Here is a 16131-nt window from a genome sequence, read left to right on the forward strand (position 1 = left end):
AGTAAGAGCCACCTACAATACAGTCACCCAAGCACAATGTTGTAGGGAAGAAGAAAGTGCAGGCTGAAAAGGGAACTAGGTCAGTTTCTCAAGAACAAAATTAAGGTCCCAAAAAAGAGAAATAGGCTTTCTTGTAGGCTAAATATGAAAGATACCTTTCAAAACTTGTTTGACTCCAAAACTAGAAGTCAGTGGTGGATTCAGATGCAGACAAGAAGAAATGGCTGACAAATGAACTTTAACAGATGAACATATCAAGCCAGAATTAAGCAACTCACACAAATAATAAAGGACCATAGGAACCCCACAGAAAAAGGGTAAATGCCATGCTTTAGACTCCAGATAGAAAATCGCTTCTATTTAGTCACATATGATTTTCTAGTAGTGGGTTTTCTGGCCACCTGCAATACCTGAAGTACTTCCTCAGTCAAGTAGTGCCTAAAAGGAACCAAAACCCTAGTAACCATAGTGTCAATTAAAGTTAGTTAAGTGAGGGCAAAGGAAGGATACCTTGTATTGTGTGAGAAGATTCATGCTGTAAGGTAACTTGTGATTACTCCCCATGGCCAGATGAAATAGAAGGGGGAACCAGTAATGTCTGAGCCAAAATGGAGTCACCAGCATGATTTTAGGCTTGTCCCACATGATGTTGTGCAGGATATGTGGTAGTAGAAGAAGAAGAGGATAGGCATACAGAAATATTCCCTTCCAAGAAAAAGACATGGCATCCACTTTCCAAGCCAGAGGACTTGGCACTCTTGAACAGAACTAAGGAAGTTGTACACTCATAAGGAAGGCAAAAAGATCTACTTAAGAAGTACCCACTGATGTACACTGTCCAAAGACACCTCTTTGTGAAGTATCCATTCATGAGGATTTGCCCTGGACCTGCTCAATGAATCTGCCACCAGATTGCACTCTGAAGGAATGTAGACCACCTGAAGAACCAAGTGATGGTGGACTGCAAATTCCCCAGCTTGCAGAGCCAGCCTGCAAAGAATGTAAGATTTTGTGAACCTTTGCTTGTTAATGTACCACATCACTGTGGTATTATCTGTAAAAACCTTTAGAGGACCTAGAACCCAAAGGGAATGAAAAGTCTAGAGAGCTAGAAGTAGAGCCCTCATCTCCTTGATGTTGTTATGGTCTGCCAAGTGTAGATGGGACCAAAGACCCTGAACTTTTAGGTTGTTGGAGGAGGCTCCCCAACCATGATCAGAAGAATCTGTGTACAGCTCCTGGGTAGGGAGAAGAACTTGAAAAGGCAGACCTGGATTCAGCAAAATCTGGTGAATCCGCCAAAGGAACTTGAGCTTGATACAAGGAAAGAGAGGAACCAGATATTCCAAAAGATGGCAATGCTGGAGCCAAACAGTCTTAAGATACCATTTAAATCTCCTCATGTGGATTGGCAAAGAGACACATTGCTAGAAGGATTGAGAGACGAAGAAAAGATTGGAAAAAAGCAGTCAAGAAGAAGACCTTGGGAGGTAGAAGACAAGCCAACATTGGAATGGTCTGAATCCTGCAACCTAGAAATATTTGGTCTTGAGATGGAGTCACCACATACTTTTTGAGATTGAGGGTGAACTTCACACTGCACAGAAGAAGCCTAATGATCCTGAAGCAGGGGCTTCTGAGAGGGTCTTGAATCAAAAGATCATCCAAAATAAGGGAATATTTAAATTCCTTGAAGTCTGCAGAAGGCTACCACTGGGGCCAGACATTTGGTAATGACCCTCAGAGCTGGAGAAGGAGCAAAATGCAAAGCAGAGAACTGATAATGAAAGGAAGAAACAGAGAATTATAACCATTTCCTGAAGAGAGGGTGAATAGGAATGTGGAGGTAAGTGTCCTTCAAATCCAGAGATAACAAAAAGGCTTGAGGAAGTATCAGAAGGAAAAGTATCTGAAAAAAGAACATCCTGAAAGATGGAACATTGAGAAAGGTGTTGAGAAAAGACAGGTCTAGAGCAGGACTCCACAACCCCTACTTCCTGGGAACTAGAAACATCTTGGGGAAAAAAACAGTTCTCAACCGAGACAAGGGGACAGGATGAATGGTTCCCTGCACTACCAGATCCTGCAGAACCAAAGGAAAATATGGGAACTGACAATGAGAAGGCTGAAGAAGGCCTAAGAATGAAGGAAAGGACTTCCGAAGTATAAAATAACCATTTTGGATAATAGACAGAACTCAAGTGTTTGTGGTTATCTGTTGCTAAACATGAAAAGAAAGAGTCAACCTGAAAGACAAAGGAATTTAGTCAAGATGTAGGAGTGGCTGAATGTCAAATAGAAGCAGATTTGTTACAGAAAGAAAGTTTTTGACTTTTAGCATCCTTAGAAGGCTTATCTGTAAAAACTCTCTTAGAAGCCTTGTTGCCCCTAGAAAGCTTTTTCGGCTTCCTACAAATAAAAGAAGGCTTAGAAGGATAGTTTCTCTGAAACTTAGGAACAGGACAGACAAGGATTTGTTTTGTGAAACTCAAAAATCACAATAGAGGTCCAATACCACAATTTGATTTTAATTGCATTTAGTGCATATGATATAAAATGATTGAGTTCAAAGTTTTATATGTATCTGATGAAGTCTTGACTTTCAAGACGAAAGCACTTATATTGTATTCAAGAATAAATTATTTGGCACTTGTGGTATTGGACCTCTATTGTAATTTTTGAGTTTCACAATTATATTCTGGTGTTCCAGTGTCTTTAAAGATTTGTTTTATTTCAAATCCTGCATAACATTACCCTTATCCTGAAGGGACTTAAATAATTCAGCCACAGCAGTGCCAAAGAGATTTTGGTTGGCTAACAGAGAATCCATAATTTTGCCTTGATGTCTTCAGGCAGACACTGGAGGCATAATCAAAAATACCTCCTCATAACAGATCTAGATGCAGCTGCCCTAGATGAGGCACCAGCAGTAGCATTACAGCTCATTAAATAGAAGGACAAGCCATCTGAGAAGCAGAGCTCAAAAGGGCAGAAGCAGAAGTCTTACCCTCTGAGTCAGGCAAGTCAGCCAAAATGCCCGCAAGTTGGGAGAGAAGAGCCAGGGCATACTTAAGTCATATGGGTCTGGTAATTAACAGCCATGAAGGTAGTAGAGGTATATACCTTTTTACCATTCCTGTCCATGACATGGCTGTCCTTATCAGAAGGAAAAGCTTAGAAGAAGCAAGCAACTTGGACATTTATCAGTGGCTACTGAAATAACTGCAGGATCAGAGGAAGGGCTCATATATAAAAACTGTTGAGTCTCAGGAACTTTATAGAACCTCTCTGCTTTTTTTAGGGGCAGGGGGTTGAGAGTCAGTAGCCCGAGAAGCTGCAGTGAAAGTATCCAGGAGGGCAGCCGGCACTGAAGAGACTGCAGAAGGTTGAGAAGGATCTATTTGTGAGATTTTAATAATATCTTTTTTGAAGAGCAGAAAACTGGGAACCACCATATCCCCAAAAGACACCTCCTTCAAATGAGAGTCAAGAGAAAGTGAATCATCTTCCTCAAACCCTAGGGCAAGGGGACAATGGATCCGAAAGGAGTAAACCAATCACTCCTCATTATGGCTTAACACTTCACTAGAGGAACCAGTTTCCCTAGGGTGTTTGGAAGGAGTGGAAGACCAGAGAACAAAAGCAGGAACAGATAATCTATGAGGGGTCTTAGCATTAAGAGCAGTGAAAAGCCCCTGAGTAAAATCCTGCCATTCTTAGTGGGGATCCTTAGCCACAGTGATGACATGCTTAGTCTTCTTCTTCTTCTTTTTTTAACGGAACATTAGCTTTACTAACCTAGGAGGTTCAGATCACTGCCTAGATTCAATGAGGGTACCAGGCACCTCTTCCATAACAAGTATGTGGTGAATCCCCATTAAGTCCCTCCAGAATAATCAGCTGTGGTTCCCCCCTCCATATTTTTTATTTATTTATTTAACATTTGTTTACCGGGAAAGTCAGACTTGGAACAAAAAGCCAATTTTCAGCGGAGACCCGGGGAGAAATGCTCCAGATGCATGTCTTTGCAACATGGGAGGAAACTGGAGTACCCAGAGAAAACCCACATGAATGCAGGGAGGACATGCAGACTCCACACAGAAGGCACTCCAGCCGAGAATCGAACCAGAGAACCTCTTGCTGTGAGGCGACAATGCTACCGCTGCACCATTGTGCTGACCTGGGAAATACCTGCACCACACATAGGTACAGCCTCAGTGGATGTGTAGGTAGGCAGCTCCATGTCAGCCTCCAAATGAGTCACTATAGAAGGACCTGACAACAGGACTGGACAGTCCTTGGGTTCTTCATCCAACCCAACAGTGATGTCCATTGGTTGCTGGACAGCAGCAGGATCAGTTCATGACTTTTTGCCTTTCTATTTAAGTGGCAGTTGAATTTCTGGGCAGGCAGATTCAGCCATGATATGCTGAGCCAAAAGCTTCAATCACTGGTTCTCTAAGAAAATCTAAGGAGATGACTTAGGGACAAATGCCTGACAAATCTCACACTAAGTATGGTTGTGGGTAGCAAACAAACAAAAAAGGCACTGTTCATATCTATCTTTATGGGAAATCTGCCTCTCACACTCGCATTTTCCCTTCCTGGATGACATGTAAACTAAAGTAATAGAAAAAAAGAAAGGAAGAGACCTCAGCAGGGCACTTATCTGCAGAAGGCTCAGTAGTGGAACCAACTCAGTGAACTATTTGCAGACCAGACAAAGCATTTGGACTGGTGGCAAAGAGGTTTTGAGGATTGGGCACTTGTATGACACATATGTACCTTACACCTTGCACTTAGGATGTACGTCTGACATACATCACCCAGAAGATGTAAAGGCTTTGGTATGCTGGCTTGACATTCAGCTATCCTCGGTAGGACATCCCAAGAGTAAAGAATTCTGCAACAAAAATAAGGAAGGACACCCAGGCTTTCAACAAACTGTCCTGTATTGTCTGGGTCAAACCTAAAAGCCATCTTCATAACCAGTGCAGCTGTAATTTTAACATAACTACTTCTGTTGAAGCAGAAACACCCAGTGTGAGCACATTGACTTCTTTCTGCTAAAACAACAGTTATATATGAACTCCGGCACTGCAAAAACATAAATCCTTTTCTTTCTCTATCTGAATCTTAGAAACCTCAGAACTGATCATGTTAGCTAGCAAGTGCAGGGGATGGAGTGGTCTAGTTCCCCCTTCCTCCAAAAATGTATGTTTCTTTATTAATGTTTCTGTCAGTAAAACTGTACTTTAGAGCTGTGCTCATTGGGATGTGCATCACTTTTATTGTGATCATGGATATGATTCATATTCATATAATAAATATAGGTTCATAGGTAATTCCTAGGCTAGCTGCATTTGCAGGCCATTTTAAGCCTAACCAATTTACCTTTTTGTGCTGGAAATAACATATCCTATTTGATTATAGATTGTCCTTACTTATCCTACAGTCGATAATTATATACTACCCCTAATGAGAATAACTGAGATCATACCATAGATAATTTGAGGGGACCCATGCATGGGATAAACATTTAGGAGCTGCATCTGCTACTGTATGGAGATGCATGTGTGAACCTTTACTTTTTATTGAAGGTTGTGCATCAGGGCTGGTAACTCGACGTAAAAATCAACTACCAAACTGGGAAAAGCCAAAAGACACAACAACATCTGTCCATTGGTAGTACAGGGTCAGTCCTGGAGTAGATTTTCTGTTTCCCATCAATAGATGTAAGTTGTACTTGAATATGTGCAGGGATAAACTTTGTTTTTTTGTGGTTGGGGAGTCTCTTTGAATATATGTCATAAACTATGCATCTGTATACTCATATTTGCTTGTTTACTTTATCCTTATGTATATTGTGCTGGTCTATGTAATTTTTATCAGTTAAGGTATTTTACTGGGCATATCCAGAAACATTGTGAGAAGTTTTAACAGTGAAATGGGGAGAAAGTTTAGACTTGGTAAGAATTCACATTCTTATTGAACTTATAACAATCATGGTTATTATCAGTGCATTAAAAAGATGAGTGATCATTTGAATTTTCGTATTCTTTTTACAGGGGTGTTGGTATAATTAGTTATTGCTTTAAGAGCGCACATTTATCAATGTTATAGAAATCAGTCAGAATGAGATTTAATCTCTGGACAACTCTTAATGGAACAGGCAGCCTTTGACCATGTCAACCAATTACACCTCATTACAAACAGGATGGCTATAAGAACTGATTTCTCCCACCAGTCCCCTAACTGCAGTGTGAATGACCAGCTCTTTAAGGGTGCTACAAGTAAACCCTAAGCCATTTTGCCTACTATTAATCCAGAGGTTCAGACTCCATAAGTGTGTAAGAGATGCCTTCTGGCGCACCTATAGCAGTAAGGTCACTTTACAGTATGAGACAGAAAGGTTATCAGGCTTACGGTGATTGTTTAAAACTGTTGTATTCCCCAGTTTCTCAGATAAGGCCTGAGTTTCTGTCTATAGTTGCAGTCTCTTAGAATGACTGTGGCATGACAAATGCAAAATTTCTTTCATCTACAAGAAATCAAGCAAATGCACTCTTAATTATCTCCTATGTTGTCACTTTCATGTGTGAACACAAAACGTACATAATCAGGAAAAGCATTAGATGCTCTCAGTGTGTTAATACTATCTTGAGCAGTGCTGCTTCTTACCCCATCTATATTCAGCGCAGTCCCTTAGAGGAGTCACATGATAAAGCTGACACTGCTCAGGTCTGATTTTCAGCGTGTGTTAACAAAGGAGGTGGGAAATATCACAACAAACTAGGAATATACTCACACCAATCCATAACCTCGAGCAGCAACTCACAGCATGCAATGGAATATGCAGTCACACATAATATAATGGGCAGATTTCCAATATTTCTCTAATATTACTGTTGAAGGCAAATGTACCATTTCAGCAAAGTTGTTTTTAATCATGTTACTTATAGAAGCGTGAATGCACACACATACTAGATTTGAAAGGTACAACATTTTTTATAGAAACTAAACAGATGGGAACTGTTATTTTTACTCATATCTTTATCATATATTACTATAAGGCTTTACATTATATCTGCCTTTTTCTACTGTTTACAACTTTTACTAACCCAGTAATGCTTCCTTCTGAGCTCCAAGCAGGCTACATGCAGTGATGTAGTGAAAAATCAATGACCTCATCTTTATTATTAGTAAATGTAGCATCATGACTCTTGTTAAAAGGGACGTACATTATGATTGCAAAGTAAACACTCAAATCACAACAAATTACACCATCATTAAATATATGGGGACAATTTCAGGCAAAAATGTAAACTCTGACTAGTACGTATTTTCAGTTAGAAAAGCTTATTCTGTAGCCCATCTAATTCTAGAGGTCATATCTAGTCCCTCCAGGGAGATAACTATACCTTATATCTCATTATGTGATCTATTGTTGAATACAGTTCTGCATGTTACAGCCTTTGTACAAGCCACCTGAAATAAATTCAAAAGGTGGTGCTGCGGTAGCGTTGTTGTCTCACAGCAAGACGCTGTCGCGTTCGATTCTCAGCTAGAGCGTCTTCTGTGTGAAGGCATGCGTGAATGGGCGTGCCTTCATTGAAGGTTGTGCATCAGGGCTGGTAACTCGGCACGTAAAAATCCACTACCAAACATTAGCGGACGGGAGTTCCGCAGTGGCTACCCCTAACCGGGATAAGCTGAAAGACACAACATAAGCATTCCTACAAAAATCAGAGTCAGAGAAACTGAACTATTCAAAATAGTTGTCTAGGGGCTACTAAATGGTCTTAAACACGATGTCAGATCCATTCCTATTGGAAAGTCTATGCCTGGAATGCAGTACAGGGGGAGAGGACATCACATGCTAAAAATAAATGCCAGTAATAATTCTGTGACACATATATTACACAACACATTCTAGGATTGTATAATACACTTCCTCTTACTCTCAGGAGAAATCAATCATTAATATAAATTGGAAGTAGAAAATATCAGCATGCGTTATGGCAATCAATCTTCTAAAAAGCTACAGGGTCACAAGCTTGACATTGAGTCTATCAAGTTATTTACATTATTTGGTTGCATAACTATTGATAAAGTGGAACTAACAGTGTAAAACTGTCCATTTGTCATACCCCAAAATTCTACATACAGCAAGGCGCCTCACCTTTGTAACTGACCTATGTTTTTTTTTTTTTGTTTGTTTTTTTTTATATGCTGCTGTTATTTTTTTCCCAAGATGTAATGTATCTTTATATTGTATTTAGAACTCAACTATCTGGTTAACAAATGTAAAATAAATACATACTGAATGGATTTGCAGACAAGCTGCAAGGCAAGAGTACACTAAGCAATGAACTAAAAGTATAAAATGACCAAGAATTAAAGTTATAAGCCTATACTGGCAAAAATGCAACACTATTTAAAATGATTATACTACATTGTTGGTATGGCTGCATCAGGGAGTAGAGTTGAGAAAAATAAAATAATCGCTTAGATTAAAGGCAAGTTTTGTATAAAGAATATAAAACTCAGTTCTAAACACTAGCAGGACAAAGATTTATTAATACCAGACTGGTTGCAGTAAAGGCAGAATGTGATAAAAGTGGTGAAATATATTTATTTGATGACATATTTTGCATTCCAAATATTTTGTTACACAATGCCATTTAGGGGTGTGAGCAATCACCTGTTACAAGAAATAAACATTTTTGACAGCATCTATAAATAAGACATACTATATCTATAAAATGCTGCGTAGGAACAGATAGACTGAAATACTATGGGGAACACAATTTATTTTATTAGCACATTTATCCTAACATGGTTGTCCTAACAAAAGAAACTGTTCCTAGTTTGCCATCTTACAACCTACTCTCAGGCTATCTGATTTTTGTGCATTCTTCTCCAATAAGCACAATCAGTAGCCTTACACAAGCCAGCAAATCAAGTCTGATTCACCTTTCTCAATTACAGTCCTAGCTCACTCATGCATTAAGTCTGTGATTAAAAACTTAATCCACTTCAGGACTGTTAAAATAACAGCTCATTCTAGCATTCCGTGGGAATGAAACACAAAAACTAGTCTTATATAGGCATTAACCCATTGCAAGATGACATGTGCATTACATAAGGTATGCACATCCACAGGCACTTTGGAAGAGCAGCAATTCACCCAACATAAGCAGACATGGTCAATTCACATTTCTTCTATAATCTTAGAGGCTATGGATACTGGAAATATTAGATCACTATACCTCCCTTTTTAAAGCTGCGTCACCTTTTTGATGAGAAGCCCATTAGTTCTGTTTCTGTGCACAGTTTCTTGTTATGGAAAAAGTCATAGTCAATATTTGACGTTTCAAGGCACTGTGGTCATTATATATCACTCTGAGCTTGGCTGGCTGAATAAATGTCTTACCACCTTTTGGTCTAAAGAATTTATATGATTACAAATATTGCTTCATCATGTTCGTTATAACCACGTAACAGTTCTTATAAAAAATGACTGACCTTGCCTTTAAATAAAACTGGTGTTGCAGACCAAGTCTTTTGAAAAATTCACTATGTATCTTTGCAGAATATCAATGTAATGAAGTGAGGAAAGTGTAGAAACATTGTTAGGTCTTGGTTTAGGGAATCACTGTGCCCATTTAGTTACAAAGGAAAATGGCACTGGGAAATAACACGAGGCAGGTATGACGGAAAGGGAACACAGCACCCTTCTGTATCCTCACCAACACACTGCATTCTTGTTTTCTTTCTTCCTTTCGGCCTGAAAGTTTGTAAAGTTGTACATTTCTCTGAATAAATTCAATTTCAAGTTTCAAAAAAGTATGCTTTTATGATGACCTTATAGTGTCTCTGGATTAGATAATTTATGAGATCATCACTCCCTGAATCTTCTGAGCTGTTCACCCATATTGAGCTGCAGCTGCTTCCTGTAGTCAAGGGTACAGGGTTTGATTCCTTCCACCTCCATTTATCTACCACATGACTCTGATCAAGTCACTTAACAAAATAGACTCCTAGCTTGCCCCTAAAAAGGGACAATTATGTCCAGTGGACTTATCCAATAAACAAATAAATAAATAATGTGAGACGGAGTGGAAACTACTACTACAGTACTGTGTAAGTTATAAAGTATTACTGCTTGGATTATTATTTCCTCAAACAGCTATAACTGGAATATTCCAGTTGATGTGCTGGCAACTGAGTCAAAACATTTTTAAGGAACTCAAATTAGCAGGAAGGTCTGATGACTAGTTTCTGACAGGCATAGAAGTGTGGCATTTAGTAGTGCAATTACTGCAGTGTAGACACAAAAATCATTGAAAATAAAATATTAAAAGGCAGTTCAAATCTGCTTTTTTTGTTGTTGTTAAAGACATCAAATCCTTATATAAATGTAATTTTATATCTGAAGTGGCCCATTCTCTTCATTTTGCTTAATCCTGTGAACATATATGCATGGAATCAGCAAGCTGTCCAACGGCAGCTGTTGTTGGTGCACATCTTCTAAAAGATGACCATAGCCTTTGCAATGGGGTAGGGCAATGTATAATGTGGGAAAGTCATAGTGGGAGTATGAAGATGAGAGATTCTCTTAGATGCCACAGAAAGCCTGAGTTTGTTGTTGTACCTCACAATCCTCATGTCAAATCACAAGAACTGAACCAAAGCTGCACATGTTTTATCAACTACAGTCCATGATTTTAGGGAGTGAGATGAGTGATCTATTTTCCAGGCAAGTAAGTTGGCCTTATGTATCACTGAGATATCTCAGTGCTGGATGTATGGACTACCAATTAATGCCTCACAGAGATATGCACCTAAACTATCCCAGAAGACACAGACATATTAATTTTAGTGCATGCGTATGTGCAGGTATCTTGTTCTTCTTCTAAAGGAACTTGCAAAAAGTGACCAATAACATCCGACTAAAAAATCAAAAGATGGAAATACAGAAATCTGAAATGCGTGATAAACAATGATGCAACACTTAAAAAAATAACAGGGAAGCCAATGAATAGGGACTTTTCAAATGACCATCTGGTGGTGATGGGCTAAAATGCAAATTATGAAGAAAAAAGCACGACCAGCTGTGTGACTACATTCTAAGCAATGCAGGCTGCATCAGTTTGTATCTGCCAACTGACGATGCATTTGCCTTATTTTCTCCTTGGGGCATATTGTGTGGCTGATTACAAAGTTAATGCCCGGTGATCAGTGCAGTGGAGGGAATAGCATTTTGTAATAATGCAGTGTGACACATCTTTTGTAAGTAGACACTCAAAAAAACACAATGAACACAGTGTTAAATGTGTACAAGCTTTAATAAGTATCAAACCCAAAAAGCAAAAGGTCACACAGACAGCCTAATTAGAAAAAACTACAAGAAAAACTTAGCCAAGCTAGAGTTTTCATTGTGTGATACCTTAAAGAGGTCAATGCGATATATGCAAATGACCTTTTAAGGACATCAAGTATTTCAGCTATATAGCTTCTGAATGTCCATGACTTTTTCCTTTTTCCTTTCTAAGTTTTTATGGACAGATTCAGGCTAACAAAACCAAATTCATCTAGCTGTGGACATACATGTTTCAGCCATCTAGTTGAAATACCTGATGTGCCTTAAGGGGTCATTTGCATATATCCCATAGGCCTCTTTTCTTGGAGGTTTATGGGCTTTGCTAACTATGCCACAAATTCCTCACTTTACTTGTTCTCACGCAGATGTGAACTAAGAAGTTATTTTTGTACAAACACGGAAAGAAAAGCCTTGGTCTCTATTGTTGCAAATGTTCTGTTAAATAATGTTTCAAGTTCTTATTTCAAACTGCTGCTCTGGATTACTTAGTTGACTAATAGGCTTTGTAAGTAAGTATGCATGTTATACCATTGGTAAAAGGATGTTATCTGCTACTATATTCACAAATTGAAAACATAGATTAAAGTTACTTAGAAGATGTGTATGTAGAATTTGTAGGTACAAAATGTGTTGTCATAGATCATTTTAAAAATTATAAATGGGAAATACAGATATGTAGGTGTGCATGGAATGAATTTTAATCTGCCATGAGATAATGTGAATTTAATTCACTATTGCACACATTTCCCCCGAATTGCTAGATGTAAAATGTAAATCCAAAGTGAGAAAAGTACAATTGTAAATTACATCACTGCAATGATGTCAGATGTAAATGCTTTCACAGCTACATTTGTTGCGGAGTTGGGTTAATTCAGTTCTAGGAGCTGCTAATGAAATGCATTCAGTGGTATTAAAAATGTCACACTATATACCAGGTGCCTGCTGAAATTCTGAGGAACTTAATTGCAAGCCTTAGTATAGTAAGACTGAAAATGCAAATCAGAGGGCTATACACAGTCTGAGGCCATGGTAGCTCAGAATAGTCCCTAGTCAGACATACAGTAATCTCAAGAGTTAGTATGTAAATGTAGCAATGAATAAAAAAGCCCCAGTACAAAAATGATTTAAAGGTATTACAGCAAGTTTTGGAATGTCAGTGTTATTTCTAGTATGAGCTCACATTACTTTTCTTAAATTGTGTTGCCTTTACTGGTCCTGAATGTCGGTTACAGAGCCTTATGAGCCATTTTAGATACTATAGCAAATGGCTATTGCCTATGAACTAGAAGGTACATGCCCAAAATGCCATAAATTCACAACTGAATTGCTTTGTAAGTTCCTGGCAGTTGACTAGAATACTAAAATTAACTAATACCTGCATTTGTGTAATTTTCCCACAGCCACATAATACTCATAGTTACATGCTGTAATCAGAACTGTGTCAAACTGACTTCAAGTTTTTCTATTAGACAATGTAAACCTAGCATTATGTAACTTTACAAAGCAAAGCATGTGTTACAATGTTATCAAATATGCATACAGGGTCAGATTCAAAACAATGGGGCAGTGTAGCAAAGTCCTACCACTGAAAGACCACAGCTGTTCCACAGTACAGACAGTAACAAATGACAACAGCTGAGTTTACACATAGAACAAAGAGTGTAGGAATACTAGAACTCTCTAGCCAGTTCCTATCAGATGACAGTACTGGGCCCCTCTACAGCCACCTACAGTGGCTGCCCTAATCCCACCAGTTATGCTAGAGTAACATCATAAGATTTTGATAAAGAATCACTAATAGCTTGGTGCAGAGAATTAAGGCTATGACCTTCATCCTGTAGTTCTGGGTTTGATTCTGCTAATCCCCTTTTGCCTATTTTTGCAGTTGTGACCAGGTTACTTAACTAGACTTATTGCCAGTTCATCCTCTCAAAAATAAGGGATTGCACTTAGTGAATTTGCCCAGCTTTTATGTTTTACTACACCTATGGATGCACCTAGCACAGTGGTACTGTCTGCCATACTATGCAGAGGGGGATGCAGGAGCCATATTCAAGGGACACAGAAAGTACTAGTTCTTGCTGAGAAGCTACTAAATGGAAACATTTTTTCGCAAAAGTACATTGTATACAATGTAAGACTTCTAAAAATATGGTTGAGAGTTGCATCCAGTAGGAAATCAATATACACAGCTGTGGACTGCTACTTATGGGAGACATGACTGTTGCTATTTGTAACTGTTTTCAAATCCAACGTAAATGTTGAGTTGTGGGTAGCAGGGTAGCACTGCTCAGTAAAAGCAACATTTTTTCTGCAGTAGATGAAGTGCTATTTGTGATAATATACTACTTCTGTGTTACACATTGCACATTATTATCATTTTAATGTTCTATAACATATAGAAAACATGCAAATATAGTAGTTGTACATAAAAATAAAAGTGTGGAATCATGGAGCACAGCATACTGCTAAGATGTGGATAGATGAGTAGTGCAGCAAAAACACAGTCCAATCCAGGCAGTGATAAGAGTTACACAGAAGATTAACAAGGATATATGAATTATATAAATATGAACAGCATATGGTTCACTATGGAAATGTCAGCGCTCAAAATGTCGAGTGCTGGTAAGCCAAAAAAAAAAAAAACAGACAAAAAACACAGGAGAAGAGCAAATCTCAAAAATTGTTCTTTTCCTTTAAATTTCTTTTTGAAAAGGGGGGCAAGCCATCCCTCACATCCTCCCATGTGGGCGCCAAGCAACTTATACATACCAACTCCAAGATCCGCATACCTCAGAGAAAGGGAATATTATGAGAAATGGCATCTTGGACTTAGTATATTTAAGCCCATTCTTTCAGCCATTAAGTCTCCATATTTCGGGACTCACACTAGTAGGTCCCGACATTTCAAATGGTTACCATGGCAGACATATGTCTGATTGGCTGACCCTCATGATAAAATGCTGTATGCATTTCTAACCACTGATATCTGATGTTGCATAACATACCCATGCACCTGATAGCAGTATACATAACAGCAGTGACATGCTTTGTAGTATGGCCTATAGTGTGGCCTATAGTAGAGTGGCAGAAAATGGTTCTACATGCATACAACCACACCAAAATGGCATCTACAGTGTATCAACAAGGGACATATACACAGAGTCATTTATGGTGAATAAAAGGGGGCAGATAAGGAATGAATATGAAAATAGAAAAGTGAGGATGTTTCAAGCAGGGAGGACACAAAAGGAAAACGTATAGGAATGTTCAGTGTTGGAGAAGCAGGATAACGTTTTTTGTGGGAATTAGAACTCAATTTTTCTTATAAGGTGATTGATATGAGAAGAACGGAAACAAGAAACAGAGGAGAAAGAAAAGAATAGGTGAGTGTGCAAGGGAAAACAGGTAAAACTGGACAGATAAACAAGGTAGGATGTTCTTACACTAGGATGAGGAAACATAGGCTAGGCAGAAAGATGTACAGAAGGCAGAAAAATGGTAATGGGGAAGGATGGACAGCAAACAAAGTAAGGGACTGCACAAACAGAAAGGCAGAACCTCCAGGCCAGTGATAGGGTGAGGTGCAGGCAGCCTTACTGACAGTGTCCCAGTCCAGAGAACTATGCTGATCCACCAGTGATGGATGGATGATTACAGCTTACCCTTACGAGCCATTTTTATATATATATATATATATATATATATAGAGAGAGAGAGAGAGAGATAGGGTCACAGGCCTACAGAGTAATATTCCATGGAACATGGTGACAGAGAGATTAAATGTCCACCACTACTACCACACACATGATCGAGAGAGAGAGAGAGAGAGAGAGAGAATACCAATTGCAATATCGTTTCCTATCCTCTGTTTTCCACGGACAGATGTCATCAGTCAGGGTGGCAGTGTCTCACATCTTCGTACTAATACTTGCACTGTTCACCTGTCCTGGTAAAGCCCGCATCCCTAGTCAGGATCATAGCCAGGTAATCCCAGGCATCAACCTGATAGAAAGGCTGATCATAAGGCCCCTGTAGCCACGCCCTAAATTTGCTGTGAAGGAGACACAGCATAAGCTTATTTCACTCATGCATCATTCAGGCAATCTTCGACAAGCACTAGCAGAACTAGCCATCATCATGTGACTATAAAAATGGCAACCAATGAATATGTTATTTAAATGGTTTGTAGTGCAGGTTAGCAAAGCTATAGTTAAGCTGGATGAAGGGAGTATGTAAAGTGTTAGGGGGGCACAATCAGGAGACAGCGATCAGTTGGTAGTACTACCAGCATTCAGAAATGAATATCAGTAGTGCATTTGTGATCAGGGTGAAGTGCTTCACATATGGTTAAGATGTAGCAAACTGCTTGCTATGAACATTTTGCAAAATGTTTTAAACATTTTTTTTGCTCCTCAGCTTAAAAATTGAGGGGTAGCATCAGATCCGGAATGGGCACAAGACACCAAAATAGATAGCTATATTTTTGGAGCCTTCCATTATGCAATTGCATAATACACGCAGACATACAGGCCCACTTTTAGTGCCTGTATTTGCTACATCCGGGGCATGTGCATCAAGACCAGGCATCCTATCTTTGGCTGTCCTACCTAAGAGCATAATTAGGCAATTCAGAAATATCCAGGATGTAGAGGATCATTTACTTATGCAATATACACCTAGGCATTAAACTTTAGTTTGTTTGAGTGGAATAATTTTGACCTATATCAATTGCACAGCTTTTC

This window comes from Protopterus annectens, chromosome 10.part0 (assembly GCF_019279795.1).
Source record: "Protopterus annectens isolate FY-2018-M chromosome 10.part0, PAN1.0, whole genome shotgun sequence".
Taxonomy (NCBI): domain Eukaryota; kingdom Metazoa; phylum Chordata; order Ceratodontiformes; family Protopteridae; genus Protopterus; species Protopterus annectens.